Here is a 19,930-nt window from a genome sequence, read left to right on the forward strand (position 1 = left end):
AGCCATTATAGATAGTAAATGCACTAGCATATTGGTGGGGTAAAACATCAACACACAAAATCATTAGTGTTCCTATAAAGTAGTAATGAACAATATGAGGAGGAAATCAAGAAAAAATATTCATTTACTATAGTAACTAAAAGAATAAAAAATCTAGGAATAAGTTTAAACAAGGATGTAAAGACTTAAAGACTTGTAGAAGCCTACAAAATATTGCACAACAAAATCAAAGAAGACCTAATAAATGGAAGGGCATTCTGTGTTCATGGATGGGAAGATTAAATACAGCTAAGATGTCAATTCTACCCAATATGATTTAAATATTCAATGCAACTCCAAGAAAAATTCCAACAACTGACTTTGTAGAAACAGAAAAGCCAATGATCAAATTTATTTGGAAGTATGGGGCCCTGTTTTGGTTTTTGAAAGCTACTGGAATGCAATATGTCAGAAATGGAATGGTTTCTGGGAATTTATTAAGTTGTGAGTTTACAGTTCTAAGACCATTAAGATGTCCAAACTAAATCATCCAGAGATGTTCTTTATTTTTTTTTTTCCAAGAGTGACCGATTGGAGCAGAACACCTCCGTCAGCTGGGAAAGCACATGGTGACATCTGCTAGCTTTCTCTCCTCATTTAATAAGGCTTCCCCGGAGGTGTATTCCTTCTGCATCTCCAAAGGTCTCTGGCTTTTTGGGCTCTGTCAGCACTAAAGCCTTTTAGTGCAATGCCACCTTGAATGGGTGGAGATACATCTCCATGGAAACCATCTAATAAAATGTTACCACCCTCAATTGAGTGGATCATATTTCTATGGAAACAATAAAAAAAGATCCCACCCAGCAATATTGAATGAGGATTAGAAAGCATGGTTTTTTGGGGGGTACACAAGATTTTCAAATTGGCATAGGCCCTGAATAGCCAAAAGCATCCTGAGAAAGAATTATGTTGGAGGATTGACTCAACCTAACTTTAAAGCTTATTATAAAACCACAGTGGTCAAAATAACATGACACTGGCACAAGGTAGATATATAGACCAGTGGAATCAAATTGAGAGTTCAGAAATAAACACTCACATCTATAGTCAGTTTACTTTTGACAAGGCTGCCAAGTCCACTCAATTGGGAAAGCACAGTCTCTTCAACAAATGGTGCTGGGAGAACAGGATATCTCTATTCAACAGAATGAAGGAGGAACCCTCACACCATATAGAAAAATTAGCTCAAGAACCAGGACTATAAAACTGGTTGGGCTAGTTAGGGAGTAAAGAATGGGGAGTTGATGCTTAATTTGTACAGAATTTCTGTTTAGTTTCATTGTAAAGTTGTGCAAATGAATGGTGATGATGGCAGTACAATACTGTGAATTTGGTAGCACTGCATTATATATGTGAAGGTGGTTAAAGGGGAAGATTTTAGGTCATATATATGTTAATAGAATAAAAATTAAATGACAAAACATAAGACTGTATAACACAGTGAGCCCAAGTTTAAATAATGAAGTATAGTTATTAGTACAAGTATAAAAATAGTATTTTATGAATCATTACAAAAGTGTCACACTAATGCAAAGTGTTAAGAATAGGGTGGTATACGGGAAAAGTATACCTAATGTAAACTATGAACTAGTTAATCCAGTTTTATAATATAGTTAATATAATTTTAATGTTCTTACATCAATTTTAACAAAGGTATCACATTAATGCAAAGTGTCAACAATAGAGGGCTTTAAGGGGGTATTGTATTTTTTACATGATTTTTCTGTAAACTACAACTTCTAAAATTAAAAAAAGTAAATAAAAAGAAATGGCTAATATAAACCATAGATTACAGTTAATCGTACAATTATAAGAATGTTCTTTCATCAATTGCAGCAAATATGCCACACTAATGTCAGATGTTAATATGAAGGTGGTATATGTATTTTATGCATGATTTTTCTGTAACCTACAACTTCTTTAATTAAAAAGATAAAAAAAAAAGAAAGGCACAGACATCCCATTTGTGGATGACTGGCTACAAAATTGTTTGGCCACCACCAACCAAATGTTCAATTCCAGGAGTTGAAAAGAGTCAGGCAAACAAACTCTCTCCATTATAATTGTTTTGTCTCTTTCCCCGTGGTTTCAGTTTGCTAAAGCTGCCAGAAAGCAGTATACTAGAAATGGGTTGGCATTTTCAATGAAAATTTATCAGATTACAAATGTGAAGTCCTAAAACCATGAAATTTTCATTAAGAGTAAGATCCCTTCTCTGAGAAAAGGCTGCTGGCGTCCAGGGTCCCTCTGCCACGTGGAAAGGCATGTGACAACGTCTGCCAGCCCTTCTCTCCTGGTGCTGGTTTCATTGTCTGTCTCCAAAACGTCTCTGGTCATTTCTTTCTCTCTCGGCTTCTTCCAGCACATTTTATTTCTGAGCTGTCTGTCCCCATGAGTCGTCTTAAAGGACTCCAGGAAAGAATTAAGCCCATTGAATGGACTGGGTCACATCTCCATGAAAACAACCTAATCAGTAGGTCCCACCCAATACAGGTCTGCACCCACAGGAATGGATTAAGTGAACACAGGCTTTTCTGGGGTGCGGAACAGATTCAAACCAGCACGTCTACTGCTGGCTTAAACAAACCATTCCAAACTTTTCATGCGGAATATTCCAGATTTCAACCACACGCTTCCCGCATCTCGTGTCTAGACTCAGTCCCAAGGAAAAAACCTTCTATGTACTCACAGCCCTCTTCTTCAATTTAGTTCATAGCGTTTTATTTTATTTTACTAGTTGTTTTAAGTTTCCAATCTATATTGAAACTTATCACAGCCTACCTTCAAAAACCACTTCCCATGTGGCCCAAGAACCTTGTAACTATATACTTCATTTCTCCCTTTCTGTCCTTTGTACTGAGGTTGCCATACATTTTACTTCTCATATGTTAAAAAACATATACTATATTCTTGCTAAACTTTACTGGAAAACATATATAATCTTTTATAGGGATTTAAGCATTTAAGAACGAGTCCTTTATATTTATCCATATATTTGCCATTTGAGGCAGTCTTCATTTCTTTGCATAATTCCAAATTTCCATGTGATATACCCCTTCTGCCTAAAACCATCTTTTACATTTGTAATGCAGGTCTCCTAGGGAAAGATTCTCTCAACTTTTGTTGGTCTGGAAGTTTTTTTTTTAACTTTCAGTATAAAATGATTCGCTTTTTGCTGAGTATAGATTTCTAATTTGACAGCTTTTTCCTTTAAAGATGGGGCTCTATTTTTATACTTGTCTGGCAAAAAGTCCTCTGTAATATTAATATTTATTCCTATGTATCTAACATATCTTTATGCTGTGACTTCTCAGATGTTTTCAATATCATTAATTATCAGTAATTTGATTATGATATTCTTGTGAGCTTTTTAATAATATTATTTTGGCAGGGTTTTGTGATATCTTTTGAATCTTCAGATTTAAAATTTTCTTCATAGTAGGAAAACTTTTGGTCTTCATTTCAATTATTTTGCACTCCCATAATTCTCTGGAAGTGCACTAACATATATTAGACCAGGTGATATCATCCAAGAACTCAGTGATGTACTGTTCTTTTTCTCCTGATATTCTCTGGACATTTAGTTTTGAGTAGTAACTATTGCTATATCTTTGAGCTCACATATCTTTCTCTCTGCAGTGTCTAATCTGCTATTAATCACATTTTCATATCCTGTATTGTCTTTTTCATATGTTCACATTTCATTCAAGCTTTTATATCTTTCATTTCTTTTAGCATTGTGCTCTTAATTTCTTCAATCTTCTTCAGCATAGGGAGCATATTTATAATACCTCTTTTAACATCCTTGCCTGTTAATTTCACCATCCTTATAATTTCTGATTTTGCTTCTACTGATGGAGGTGTGATCTTTAGGTTATGAGTCATAGTTTTCTGTCTGTTGCCTGCATGGCAATTTTTCACTGGGTATCAAACATTATAAAACTAGGTTGTTGGACATTGGATTTAAAAAAAAAATAAGAAGTTTCAGATTTGTTTTTTCTGGCATGCAGTTAATTATCTGGCATCTGTCTGATTCTTTGAAGACTTGCCTCTTAGCTTTGTTAGTGTGATCCGCCGGCGGCCTTTCATCTGGGGCTAATTTGGTGGGCTAGTAAGGTGATAGCCTTCGGGGGACCCTCCTTCAAGCCTCAGGCTTCTAAAGGTTGTCCACTCTGGCTGGTGGAAATGCAAGTTATTCTGTAACCTGTACAAACCTCCTAAATTTATTCATTTTACAGTTTTCCAAAGTTTTTTCACCAGCCTTGGGTAGTTTTATATACATGTGCAGATCAGCACTCAGCCAGATGTTGTAGGACCCCTAGGCAGGTTCCTGGAGCACTCTCTCTGCAACGTTCCTCCTCTCTTGCTACGTAAATCCTTGTCACTTTGATCCCGGTACATCTGATCAGTTTCCTCCCTTCAGTGAGACCACCAGGCTGGACTTGGAGCCTTCCTTCCTCTTCTGCAGCCTGAAAATCACCTTCAAGCAGCACACCTACCCTGAGGCAACCATGGGGATCACTTCATTTTCTCCCCGTACATTACCAACCGCTGTCTTGCACTACCTATTGGCCAACATATGAAAACCATGTCATATACTCACTATTCTTGTAAAATCCAGATCTTTTTGCTCCAACATGGCTAGAGTCCGAAATGTCTATATATATCTCCATAACTTCTTAGTAAGGATTATTTTATTTGCCCCTTTTGTGGCTATGGAAAACAGCAGCAGAGTGTTTGATGTAACCCCGGGATCACAAGTGCAGGGATTTAAAAGATACAACTGATTTCAAAATTCACAGTTTAGACTCCTGTCATAAGTAGCATTTTTCAATTATTTGCAGATATTCATCTGAATTCTATTAGATAACGACGGGAGGTATGAGGTGAGCGACTTGGTCATGTTTGCGAAATACAGCTGGGTTTTCTCCCTCAAGGTCCTTGGGGGCTCCATGGGGCCAGCGGACACCTGTAGCATTAGACAATGGCAGCTCCATCAGGCTGAGTTCTGGAGTGGAAACCACTGGAGTAGAACCCTTTGCCAACTAGCATTCGACATGGGACGTAAGTAATCAATGAGGCTGCTTTGCTCTTAGCATCTAAACCTTCAATTTTATTACTGCAGCATAAACTTTTCTGCTAAAGGCAGTAAAATTACTGGAGTGATTTTAAATTGAAATGTTTCCTACTTATAAAATAAAATTTCTGATACAATTGCAGAGGTAAAATGTTTCTTGTACAGTCATTCAACAAATAGTCAAACTGATATGACAAGTATATATTCTTTTATTCCATTCATGCCAATAATAGAACATGTTCTGAATTTTAAAGAAAGAAGTTTTCAGTTAACTTCATGCTTGAAATAATTTTTTTTTGAAAATACTTAATCACTAAAAATAACTGACATTCTCAGAAATTCATTCTAATGTCTTTGGAGAGGAATCAATAGTAGCACAATTATAGGTATCATTTCTTTAATTATGTTTACTCCTAAGCATGAGTTCATTTTGATTACTTTATGAAATAGAACTTAGATTTATAACATTTTTATATTTAATGAAGCTGAATTCTTTCAATTTGCACTATCATTCTATTATACGCTGAGAATTAGTTGTCCAAATCTGCTTACCATATTTTTCCTTTCTTTAATGGTTATTTTATTGAAAAAAAAAAAAGAGAACTGAAAGGTTTAGGAGATTATTTGAATGAATCCTTCAAATTTAACAATTTCAAGGAAGCTCACCAGAGTTCCTGCAACACTGTGTATTCTTCCCTCCAATTTCTACTCTTGGAATCTTAGGAAACTGTGCTGCAAATATGTCAAGACCTAAGCCATCATACTTCTTCTGTTAACCTTTTAACATAGAGAAATAATAAAGATTGAAAAAATAAATGAATGATTCCACTGCTGCTCCCTTGAGCTCTTTAGATTGGCTCTGACTGTTGCTGCTGACCAACAACCAGCAAGTAAAAAAAGTAGGTCTAGAATGTTTGCACTTTTTCATACAAAATTTTGTGTGTGTTTGGAGGGAGGTATGTGCATATAACAGTAGGAGGAAATATAAGATTGGGGAAGAAATATATAAGTAAACATAGTAACTGAGCAAAGAACATTGCAGTTCTTGCATTATAAAGTTTTATGGAGGTAATTTTGCAAAATGAAATCTCATGTTCAACATGTTCACTTGAGTAATTTTCTGTGTGAGGAAAAATAGACTTCTGAGGATAGTTCTAAATTCGGAGGATGGTAAATATTTAAAAGTTCTTGGTTATAGTCCATAAAAGGCAGACAGAAGAGAATATACATTGAAAAATTTTTTGAAATTAATGAATATAGGGTGATAGTAATATTCTCTCTCTTGATAGAAGTTTGGGACACACAGATTTATATATATAGAGAGATATTTATTAAAAACTCGGCAAGTGTGCCATTCAGAGGTGTGCATTTATTGTATGCAAATTTTACAGAAAAATGAAACATACTCTAAACAATACTGAACTACAGTTAAGAATGTGTATTAAGAAATGATTAAGGGCAAGCTACAGATTCCTGCAAAGTATTTTGAAATGCATCAAAGAAAAAGATGGGTTGATAGAGTTTTAGGTGACTAGATCTACGATGAAACAAATACAGTAAAATATATGGCAGAGCATGTGGCGGATGTGAATGTCCACTGAAAAATTATTTGAACTGTATAGTATATTTGAATTTTTTTCATAAGAAATATTGAAAAAAAATTGTTGGAATTCATGTTTCCTGCATAGGAAAAATATGGCAAAACAGGATAAATGATAAAATACCAGCAGCCAAGAAGGAAGGAACCAGGCAACCAAAAATTTCCTAACATACTTCTTTACATAAATATTTTACAGTACTATGAAGTGAAAATCAGCTAAGACTCTAGGGGAAATTTGTGGGTGTTTGTGGGAACTTATGAATACCAGTGAACATCTGCAAAAATATTTCCTATTCACCATGCACTATCACAAATATTTTCAATGGATGGGACCGCTTGTAAAAACTGGTATAAACCAAGCTGTATGAAGGAACTTTCTTGGCCTTTAAATGCTTTAGTCTATTCTGAATACAATGTGGTTAAATAATTCTACTTATTGTATTTCTGAATGTGTTGTTACACTAAAATGCATGCTTCTCCATCTGGGATTAAGTAATATAAAAAAGATAATTAAAGGAAATGACTCATCCTTTGTCAGGAACAAAAATAAGCTATAAAACTTATCTTTTCACATTAATTACTTTTACTTGAAAATCACAGAAAATCTTAGGTACAATAATTCTATTTCTATAGAATCTCATATACTAGGGATGTGGTTAAGAACCCTAGAAATAGGTTGCTTGCATGGAGGTCTTGTCTCTAGGACTTACTAGCTAAGAACCTCTCTATTCTACTGTTTTCTTACCTGTAAAATGGGTATCATAATAGTATCAATCTCCTAGAATTGTTTTCAGGATTAAGTAAGTACCTATAGCAGACCCTAACACATAGCTCAATAAATGTTGTGCAGGTATTAAATCTAAGCTTACCACTGAAAAAAATTGATAAACATGATAAAATTTTCACATATTCAGAGATCAACAGAACATGAAACAGATCCAGAATTCTGATTCTAATGCATATTTTTAATAATGTGAAATACTGCATTGAAAGAAACAAGAGATCTTGGGAAATGAATTAAAAAAAACCTAATTCAGTTTCAAGTTGTTTCAAGGATTCGACAAAGGAGTTATAAAGCACAACTTTTTAAAAGAATTCCAAGACCTCTCCATGACATTGGTGGCTGACTACATATGGACAGAGTTTTAATTTCATGATTTCTTTTACAATATCTAAATTTTCTTTGTCTCTTGGTTTCCGAGGCACTCTGCAGAACTGGAGAAATGATGAAAAGAAAATCAATGGTATTCTAAAAGAGGAAACAACTACTGGTAAATAATGAGTGAAATAAAAATTCTTACAGTCCATTTTAGCATGAAAATATGGTGATTACATTCTTCTCAAATATATGATACTGTTTATGCTGATTTTATAAGGCATGGACTTTTTATAGAAAAAGACATATATTATCTAAACACAAGCTCATCTTACTTGCTGAGATCCAACAATTATCAGTATATTTTTCCAGGTAAAATTCTTGTCCTCATGATAGAGTCTCTTAATATTACCCTCTTTTCTGAATGCCACCATCTATATGAAATACTACAACATACCTCATCAATAAGCAAGTGCTCATACATAACCATTTCATAAACAGAAAAAGACAGCTGCCTTTCAGAGTCTCTTTGGAAAAAAACCATAAAGAAGACTGAAGAAACTCAAACTTTGACTCACGGAATCATTGAAATTAGGCCCACTGTAGAGCTAACGTTTTCGTTGATTTATCTGGATGATAGATGCTTCGGCTAGCATTTTCTATCTTCCACATCTTTCATATTCTTAGGGCTGACTGGTGCCCCTGGGAACACGGAGTCTCCTCGTATGTGAACTCTATCTGTATATAAGCCATTTAGGCTCTATGGACTTCCATCCAGTGAACAGGTAAGTAAGGGGATCTGGCTGTGGGGTATTGTCTGGGCATTTAGAGAAACCACCATCCCCGATGAACCTGGCAACACGTGGTCTGAAGGGCTGCGTCACGGGGTCGAGAAGTCTGCCTTCTGACATGTCGCCTTTTAGCATCTCAACCGAAACCTTAAGATGCCCTCCCGGCCCTCTCTTTCTTGCCAGGTCTGGGATTCCAGTGTTTATCTTTCTACGTATTTTAAGTCCACAGAAAGCTTTTTTACACTCAGAATCATTTATGGAAAGAACGCGTTTCTCATGCACTAAGCAGCAGCGATTGCAGGACACAGCTCCCTGTGCTTCCTCTCCTTTCTGGACCTTTGTCCTCAATAGCTGTACTGCCAAGGTACAGTAAACAGCTTTGTCAATACTCTTCCACATGTTTGTTCCTTTTCCAGAATAACCGTTAGAGAGTACCTAGTACTTTTATCCATAAATAAAAAGAAAAGGATACAATAATCATTATAGAACAATATTAGCAATCTTCTTTGATTAATCCACATCTTCTATTCCTAGTACCATACATCTATGTAATAACATCTGGGTGAGTCTGTGACTGAAAATTCATTAAATTGCCTTATTCATTCTTTAAACTGATCTTAAAATTTGGACATGATGCAATATTAAAGTCATGCCATTGATTCTACATTTGAGGGATTAGCCAAGTTTTCATTATTTAAGTTTTTTTAAGTATATTTTGACCTATTAACAAACCACATACTAAATATTCAATTTTGGAATAACAATAAAATTATCGTTAATGGGGAATGAGCTAACAATCTTTTAATTCTTTCACAATATTATTCCTGCCTTAATCATATGCTGCAGCACTGGATTTTCTCTTCTGCCTATACCCTTTGGTCCTTCTGCTTTGGTGAATGAATGGACACTTTAAGTACAATAGAATGTTTGTTCTTGTCTCTCTTCTGAAGACATAAATATGGTATTCTTTAACTTACTGTAAATATCCATCATTGTCTTCCCAGGAAGGAGCATCACTCAGCTCTGCTTGGACTTGACTCTACACAAGAAGGAGGCAGATCAAAGGGAAAAGTTAAACCTATTTATTTAATGAATGCTTCCATTTATATATGAAAGTTAATTCGATATAGGTGGGAGAGAAAAGTTTGGACCTTCCCCTGGCTCTGCATATGTTTGTGATCCCTGCATATTCTTATTTCCCCCCTGGAAAGAACTGTACCTGCATATGTTTCCAGAATTTATTGTTCATAATGGATGGGTGATATTTTGGGGACTGCCATTGAAGGTTCTTAGCGTTAGCATGATTGTCTGGCATGGCTAAATCAATGTCCACTGTAGAAACAAGCTAAATATCCTGCATCCTATCAACAAAGTGTCATTGGGATGATTTCCAGAACTAGGAGTCAGTCCAAGGTAAGCAGTCTTGGAGGAGGAATAACCTCTCATGGGGAGAAATGTACCATGGAGAAGGATGTATTGGACATACTAAACCCTTAAAGGAGTGGGATAAGGGTTTAGGGTTTGAAAAGATAAGCTTAAAAGTATGTTTTAACCCAGGGTTTGGCCTATATTTTGCTGCTTGAATTTGTAATAATGAGCCCCATAGTAAATTTATAGTGGAATTTATCCAAGGACTATTGTCTGTGAATAAAGGTCATTGTCATTATATTGAAAAACCTAGATTTTTAAAATAAGATTGGATTACTCCAGCTTTTTGAAATTCTGTGAGGCATATCATCAATTGTTAGAAGGATCTCTGCCTACATTCAAATCCACTGAACCAAGTAAAGATATGAAGCATCAATTGGACACACATGTAAGTCTACCTGTTTTGATTTTTCACATACTATTGTGGGTTATGTCCTTGGAAAATAGACATTGTAACCTGATCCCTATACTTCAGATTGGGACCTTATTTGGAAATAGGGTCACTGTAGAAGAGAGAAGGAGACACACGGGGGAGAAGGTCATGTGAAAATGGAGGCAGAGGCTCAACTTACAGAACTACTAGCCATGAACCACCAAGGATTGCTGGACCGAAGCAGAAACTAGGAAGAAGCAATGCAGTGTTCTTCTCTAGAGATTCCAGAGAGAGCATGGTCTTGCTGAAACCTTGATTTCAGACTTTTAGCTTCTAGAAATGTGAGAGGAAAACTTTGTTGTTTTATTGATTTTGTGCTACTTTGCTACAACAACCCTAGGAAACAGATTTAACCCCTCAAATCTTATGCGAGAATGTGGAACCTGTGAGGAGGTAAAAAAATTCAAATGTTAAATGAGCACAAAAAATGAAATTTCTAAGGGGTTGTCAGGATCAGTGTACTGGACCAAAGGACAGTTCTCCATAGTAGATTCACTACTTGACAGCAACTTCCTCTATGGTTATGCTTCCTATGGGATGGAAATTATGAAGCCCAGGTCAGCTACAGGGTTTTGTTCACTTACTAGGGAAATATGCAGAAGGGTCCAGGGTCAAGGAATGATAAGTTAAAAGCAAATCTATACAAAAGGAGGAAAATTTTCTCTACTCATCAGTGGGACATAGATTGTGAAAATAAGGAGTAGCCCAAATAGATTTAGAAGACCCAAGAATCTTTAGGCAGTGTCCTATATGGAACTCCCTGAGATACAGTGATGTAAGGGACAATATTAAGAAACTGTTAATCAGTGACAATTTATTTGGTCCTCATGCCCATTAGCATTTCTGGTTTTGTGGTTAAATGTAGGCTAAAAGATTCTTGTTTTGGTTTGTTAATAGGGCCAGAATGCAATATGCCAGAAATGGATTGGCTTTTCAGCTTTTTTTTTTTTTTTTCCACATGGGGAGGCTCCAGGAATCAAACCTGTGTCTCTGGCATGGCAGGCAAGAATTCTATCACTGGGCCTCCATTGCACCATCCTGGATTGGCTTTTATAAAGGGAATTTATTAAGTTATAAGTTTACAGTTCTAAGACTATAAAAATGTCCAAACTAAGACATCCAGAGAAAATACCTTGACTCAAGAAAGGGCAATGGATCCAGAACACCTCAGTCAGCTGGGAAGACATGATGCTGGTATCTGTTGGACCCTTTGGCTTCTTGTTTCAAACAGCTACTCCAGGGCATTTACTTTCTGCATCTCCAAAAGCCTGGGTCTTGTGTTGGCTCTGTTGCTTCTTTTGTCTAAGCCACGCATCTGAGGTTTCTCCAAAATGTTTCCTCTTTCAAAGGACTCCAATCAACCAAGTAAGACCCATCCTGAATGGGTGAAGTCACATCTTCATGAACTTAATACAGCCAAAAACTCACACTCACAATTGAGTAGGTCAATTGCCATGGAAACAATCCAATCAAAGGTTTCCACCCTAAACAATAGATCTGCCACCAGAAGAATGGGTCAGGATTAAGACATGGCTTTTCTGGGGTACGTAAAAGCCTCAAACCGATACAACTCTACTAGTTAGAACCCTAATAGGTAAAAGAAAATATATTTAGCCTTATTTGAAAAGATATGGGCAGGACTTGGGGACAATAAGGGATGCTAAGACACCTAGGCACTAGCAACAGTGGAAAACCATTGCTAAAGCTAGGGCTAATGTGACAATACAAGGACACTGAGTTACTGTGGGCACTTATGCCACTGCTGACTCTTCTCCCTTCTGCTGTTGTACCTAAACCTTCATTTGTTGATCCACTGAAAGTAAAAAAAGAAAAAGCAATGAAGCTGGGGAAATATAGTCTTTAAAGTTACACCCCTCCCCACTTCAAGCCACAGAGCAGGGCAAAAAAAGGGTGGATAATAAATAAGGAGAAAAACAGATAGTAATAGTTACAGTAATAGAGAAAATGGGACAAAGAGTGTGCTTCAAATTCAAGCAGCCTCAAACGACCTAATAATTCTTAGTTTCCTCAGGCACAGTCGGGGTTAGGGAGAGAGTATTACCATATAATGTTGGGTAGAGAATAATCTTTTCTTTGGTCATCCTTATGGAAAATAAACAAAGTAGTTGGGGGTATGATAGAAGTGGGAGTCTTGGCATATTTGAACAATATTCTAGAGAACTTAACAAAACTATAAAAATGCACTTAAATTGATAATTTTCCTTAATGATATAAGGTTGGAATCTTTGGTGGGCAGGTGCTGTCTTGTAGTGCTGTGATTTTTACGTGGAATAGATGATCTCCGAACATAAGGTAAACTGATTCAGAAAACTCTCTCCTTGTCTTCTCTGGCCTTCCTACTGTAGAGAAGTAATGACCTTTTGGTGATTTCACATGTATTACAGAAAATTTGATGGACCAAACCTCTTCTCCTTTTGAGAAGTCACTAGAATCTAAGTTTGGCTTTGCCAGAAGAATCCTTGGGTATGCAAAAGAGTGTAGGCTTTCTGGGGTTGTTGAGGTTGGGGATTGGATGAAATAGACCTAAAAGAGGCATCTCTTTATGGGATGAGTTCATTTCCAAAACATTCTCTATCCAGAGCTGAGATTTGCTTCACACAAGTATATCATGTGCAAACGATCACCATGTTTCATACTAAAGACAAGTGCACTTCATATATTTAATGTGTATAGAATAAGCCTTAATTTAAAAAGTTAGAAAAACCTTGGGACCCTGCTTGTAACTGTTCCTACAGTAATTTTTGCAAATTCCTACAGATGCTTTATATTACTCAGTGACCCCAATAGGGAAGTCTTAAGGGCCATAAGATTCCACTAGAATTCTGTGAAAGATAGAGCCCTGGTCTCGTCAGAATTTATCCGAAAAAGAAGCTGTAGACTCCTTTTAGAAACTTGAGTTTCATCTTGAAGATAGGACTTGATAGGTACATTTCCTAGATATGACTTCTTGATATTTTTCACTGGTTCCTTCTCTTCTTCACCTCTAGACAGTAGAGTGTTTCAGGGTCTTGACGCTGGCCTTTACAAACACTACTTTTGTTTTTTATTAATTAAAGAAAAAAAAGAAATAAACCCAACATTTAGAAATCATTCCATTCTACATATGCAATCAGTAATTCTTAATATCATCACATAGATGCATGATCATCATTTCTTAGTACATTTGCATCGATTTAGAAGAAGAACTAGCAAAACAACAGAAAAAGGTATAGAATGTTAATATAGAGAAAAAAATAAAAATAATAATAATAGTACAAAAAAAAAGACAAACAGACAGACAAAAAAAAAAACCCTATAGCTCAGATGCAGCTTCATTCAGTGTTTTAACATGATTACTTTACAATTAGGTATTATTGTGCTGTCCATTTTTTAGTTTTTGTATCTAGTCCTGTTGCACAGTCTGTACCCCTTCAGCTCCAATCACCCATTATCTTACCCTGTTTCTAACTCCTGCTGAACTCTGTTACCAATGACATATTCCAAGTTTATTCTCGAATGTCGGTTCACATCAGTGGGACCATACAGTATTTGTCCTTTAGTTTTTGGCTAGACTCACTCAGCATAATGTTCTCTAGGTCCATCCATGTTATTACATGCTTCATAAGTTTATTCTGTCTTAAAGCTGCATAATATTCCATCGTATGTATATACCACAGCTTGTTTAGCTGCTCGTCTGTTGATGGACATTTTGGCTGTTTCCATCTCTTTCCAATTGTAAATAATGCTGCTATAAACATTGGTGTGTAAATGTCCATTTGTGTCTTTGCCCTTAAGTCCTTTGAGTAGATACCCAGCAATGGTATTGCTGGGTCGTATGGCAATTCTATATTCAGCTTTTTGAGGAACCGCCAAACTGCCTTGCACAGTGGTTGCACCATTTGACATTCCCACCAACAGTGGATAAGTGTGCCTCTTTCTCCGCATCCTCTCCAGCACTTGTCATTTTCTGTTTTGTTGATAATGGCCATTCTGGTGGGTGTGAGATGATATCTCATTGTGGTTTTGATTTGCATTTCTCTAATGGCCAGGGACATTGAGCATCTCTTCATGTGCCTTTTGGCCATTTGTATTTCCTCTTCTGATAGGTGTCTGTTCAAGTTTTCTTCCCATTTTGTAATTGGGTTGGCTGTCTTTTTGTTGTTGAGTTGGACAATCTCTTTATAACTTCTGGATACTAGACCTTTATCTGATATGTCGTTTCCAAATATTGTCTCCCATTGTGTAGGCTGTCTTTCTACTTTCTTGATGAAGTTCTTTGATGCACAGAAGTGTTTAATTTTGAGGAGCTCCCATTTATTTATTTCCTTCTTCAGTGCTCTTGCTTTAGGTTTAAGGTCCATAAAATCGCCTCCAATTGTAAGTTTCATAAGATATCTCCCTACATTTTCCTCTAACTGTTTTATGGTCTTAGACCTAATGTTTAGATCTTTGATCCATTTTGATTTAACTTTTGTATAGGGTGTGAGATACGGGTCTTCTTTCATTCTTTTGCATATGGATATCCAGTTCTCTAGGCACCATTTATTGAAGAGACTGTTCTGTCCCAGGTGAGTTGGCTTGACTGCCTTATCAAAGATCAAATGTCCATAGATGAGAGGGTCTATATCTGAGCACTCTATTCGATTCCATTGGTCGATATATCTATCTTTATGCCAATACCATGCTGTTTTGACCACTGTGGCTTCATAATATGCCTTAAAGTCAGGCAGCGCGAGACCTCCAGGTTCGTTTTTTTTCCTCAAGATGTTTTTAGCAATTCAGAACACCCTTCCCTTCCAGATAAATTTGCTTATTGGGATTTTGATTGGTATTGCATTGAATCTGTAGATCAATTTAGGTAGGATTGACATCTTAACTATATTTAGTCTTCCAATCCATGAACACAGTATGCCCTTCCATCTATTTAGGTCTTCTGTGATTTCTTTTAGCAGTTTTTTGTAGTTTTCTTTATATAGGTTTTTTGTCTCTTTAGTTAAATTTATTCCTAGGTATTTTATTCTTTTAGTTGCAATTGTAAATGCGATTCGTTTCTTGATTTCCCCCTCAGCTTGTTCATTACTAGTGTATAGAAATGATACAGATTTTTGAATGTTGATCTTGTAACCTGCTACATTGCTGTACTCATTTATTCGCTCTAGTAGTTTTGTTGTGGATTTTTCCAGGTTTTCGACATATAGTATCATATCGTCTGCAAACAGTGATCGTTTTACTTCTTCCTTTCCAATTTTGATGCCTTGTATTTCTTTTTCTTGTCTAATTGCTCTGGCTAGAACCTCCAACACAATGTTGAATAACAGTGGTGATAATAGACATCGTTGTCTTGTTCCTGATCTTAGGGGGAAAGTTTTCAATTTTTCCCCATTGAGGATGATATTAGCTGTGGGTTTTTCATATATTCCCTCTATCATTTTAAGGCAGTTCCCTTGTATTCTTATCTTTTGAAGTATTTTCCACAGGAAAGGATGTTGAATCTTGTCAAATGCCTTCTCTGCATCAATTGAGATTATCATGTGATTTTTCTGCTTTGATTTGTTGATATGGTGTATTACATTAATTGATTTTCTTATGTTGAACCATCCTTGCATACCTGGGATGAATCCTACTTGGTCATGATGTATAATTCTTTTAATGTGTTGTTGGATACGATTTGCTAGAATTTTATTGAGGATTTTTGCATCTATGTTCATTAGAGAGATTGGTCTATAGTTTTCTTTTTTTGTAATATCTTTGCCTGGTTTTGGTATGAGGGTGATGTTGGCTTCATAGAATGAATTAGGTAGTTTTCCCTCCACTTTGATTTTTTTGAAGAGTTTGAGGAGAGTTGGTACTAATTCTTTCTGGAATGTTTGTTAGAAATCATATGTGAAGCCGTCTGGTTCTGTACTTTTCTTTTTAGGAAGCTTTTGAATGACTAATTCAATTTCTTTACTTGTGATTGGTTTGTTGAGGTCATCTATTTCTTCTTGAGTCAAAGTTGGTTGTTCATGTCTTTCCAGGAACCTGTCAATTTCATCTAAATTGTTGTATTTATTAGCATAAAGTTGTTCATAGTATCCTGTTATTACCTCCTTTATTTCTGTGAGGTCAGTAGTTATGTCTCCTCTTCCATTTCTGATCTTATTTATTTGCATCCTCTCTCTTCTTCTTTTTGTCAATCTTGATAAGGGCCCATCAATCTTATTGATTTTCTCATAGAACCAACTTCTGGTCTTATTGATTTTCTCTATAGTTTTCATGTTTTCAATTTCATTTATTTCTGCTCTAATCTTTGTTATTTCTTTCCTTTTGCTTGCTTTGGGATTAGTTTGCTGTTCTTTCTCCAGTTCTTCCAAGTGGACAGTTAATTCCTGAATTTTTGCCTTTTCTTCTTTTCTGATATAGGCATTTAGGGCAATAAATTTCCCTCTTAGCACTGCCTTTGCTGCGTCCCATAAGTTTTGATATATTGTGTTTTCGTTTTCATTCACCTCGAGGTATTTACTAATTTCTCTTGCAATTTCTTCTTTGACCCACTCGTTGTTTAAGAGTGTGTTGTTGAGCCTCCACGTATTTGTGAATTTTCTGGCACTCTGCCTCTTATTGATTTCAACTTCATTCCTTTATGATCCGAGAAAGTGTTGTGTATGATTTCAATCTTTTAAAATTTGTTAAGACTTGCTTTGTGACCCAGCATTTGGTCTATCTTTGAGAATGATCCATGAGCACTTGAAAAAAAGGTGTATCCCGCTGTTGTGGGATGTAATGTCCTATAAATGTCTGTTAAGTCTAGCTCATTTATAGTAATATTCAAATTCTCTATTTCTTTATTATTCCTCTGTCTAGATGTTCTGTCCATCGATGAGAGTGGTGAATTAAAGTCTCTAACTATTATGGTATATGTGTCTATTTTCCTTTTCAGTGTTTGCAGTGTATTCCTCACGTATTATCGGGGATTCTGGTTCGGTGCATAAATATTTATGATTGTTATGTCTTCTTGTTTAATTGTTCCTTTTATTAGTAGATAGTGTCCTTCTTTGTCTTTTTCAACTGTTTTACATTTGAAGTCTAATTTGTTGGATAGTAGTATAGCTACTCCTGCTCTTTCTGGTTGTTATTTGCATGAAATATCTTTTCCCAACCTTTCACTTTCAACCTATGTTTATCTTTGGGTCCTAGGTGTGTTTCCTGTAGACAGCATATAGAAGGATCCTGTTTTTTAATCCATTCTGCCAATCTATGTCTTTTGATTGGGGAATTCAGTCCATTAACATTTAGTGTTATTACTGTTTGGATAATATTTTCCTCTACCATTTTGTCTTTTGTATTATATATATCATATCTGACTTTCCTTCTTTCTACACTCTTCTCCATACCTCTCTCTTCTGTCTTTTCATATCTGACTCTAGTGCTCCCTTTAGTATTTCTTGCAGAGCTGGTCTCTTGGTCAGAAATTCTCTCAGTGACTTTTTGTCTGAGAATGTTTTAATTTCTCCCTCATTTTTGAAGGACAATTTTGCTGGATATAGGAGTCTTGGTTGGCAGTTTTTCTCTTTTAGTATTTTAAATATATCATCCCACTGTCTTCTAGCCTCCATGGTTTCTGCTAAGAAATCTACACATAGTCTTATTGGGTTTCCCTTGTATGTGATGGATTGTTTTTCTCTTGCTGCTTTCAAGATCCTCTCTTTCACCTCTGACATTCTAACTAGTAAGTATCTTGGAGAATGCCTATTTGGGTCTAATCTCTTTGTGGTGCGCTGCACTTCTTGGATCTCTAATTTTAGGTCTTTCATAAGAGTTGGGAAATTTTCAGTGATAATTTCTTCCATTAGTTTTTCTCCTCCTTTTCCCTTCTCTTCTCCTTCTGGGACACCCACAACACATATATTTGTTCGGTTCATATTGTCCTTGAGTTCCTTGATACCCTGTTCAAATTTTTCCATTCTTTTCCTGATAGTTTCTGTTTCTTTTTGGAATTTAGATGTTCCACCCTCCAAATCACTAATTCTATCTTCTGTCTCTTTAAATCTATCATTGTAGGTATCCATTGTTTTTTCCATCTTTTCTACTTTATCCTTCACTTCCATAAGTTCTGTGATTTGTTTTTTCAGTTTTTCTATTTCTTCTTTTTGTTCAGCCCATGTCTTCTTCATGTCCTCCCTCAATTTATCGATTTCATTTTTGAAGAGGTTTTCCATTTCTGTTAGTATATTCAGCATTAGTTGTCTCAGCTCCTGTATCTCATTTGAACTATTGGTTTGTTCCTTTGACTGGGCCATACTTTCAATTTTCTGAGCCTGATCCATTATCTTCTGCTGGCATCTGGGCATTTAGTCAGATTTCCCTGGGTGTTGGACCCAACAGGTTGAAAGATTTTTCTGTGAAATCTCTGGGTTCTGTTTTTCTTATCCTGCCCAGTAGGTGGCGCTCGTGGCACACGTTTGTCTGCGGTTCCCACCAGTAAAAGGTGCTGTGGGTCCTTTAACTTTGGAAAACTCTCGCCATGGGGGAGGTTCACCAACCGAAGCGTCTTGGAAGAGTGCTAGCCGGCCTAGGGATTCACGTGTTTGGAAGGGACCCCCCGTCACCGTTCTCCACGGCCTGGGGATTTCCAATCCAATTCTCTCAGTTGGTCCGGGGGGCCACATGTGGGGGGGCGCCAGCCACCGCAACTTGAGGGGACCGCCTGTCCAATTGTCCCAGCTGGCCCGGTTAGGAGGAAGGGAGGGACTCCGGCCACTTGCTGCCCCGGCCCGGGGAAGCCCACGCCCCTCGGCGATCTCACCGGAGCAGGTTCTCTCAGCCAGTCAGCCGTTCCAGGATGTTGTACGCTGTCTTTTTGATCTCTGTCGTGGCTCCGGGAGCTGTTCTGTATCGTTTCTACTCCCCTAGTAGCTGTTCTGGAGGAGGAACTAAGATCCGTGCGTCTTACTAAGCCGCCATCTTCTCCGGAATTCACAAACACTATTTTAATGATGGGGAAGACTTCACCTCATCATCATGTCAGGGAATCTTGAGTTCATCTTCTGGTCCTATCAGACACCCCATTTCCCAACCTGCACCTTCATTTAGATATTTAATAAATGTTCAACAAGTCAAACCAGAATTCTTTATGCTCTACTAATAACCCTCTTGCTCTCCAAGCCTTCCACTCTTTACCAAATGTGGCACCACCCATTTGCTCTGGACAAAAACAAACAAACAAACAAGCAAAAAACACCCTTGCTTCCTCTCATTCTATCGTAACTATTTAAAATGTACCAGCAAGTTCTATCACCACTATCTTCAAAATATGTTCCATAAATGATGACAGTTCATCATAGATTTAATGTTTTATCGCTCTAGTCAAAGCCATCATTAATTTCCTGCTTCTACTTTAGCATCCCTTGGACAATTTTTCTCAAAGCATCTTAGATGGATTTTTTCCTTTAAAACATACAGTAGATGTGTCACTCCCTTAGGGAGG

The sequence above is a fragment of the Tamandua tetradactyla genome, chromosome 22 (genome assembly GCF_023851605.1).
Source record: "Tamandua tetradactyla isolate mTamTet1 chromosome 22, mTamTet1.pri, whole genome shotgun sequence".
In the NCBI taxonomy this organism is placed as follows: Eukaryota; Metazoa; Chordata; class Mammalia; order Pilosa; family Myrmecophagidae; genus Tamandua; species Tamandua tetradactyla.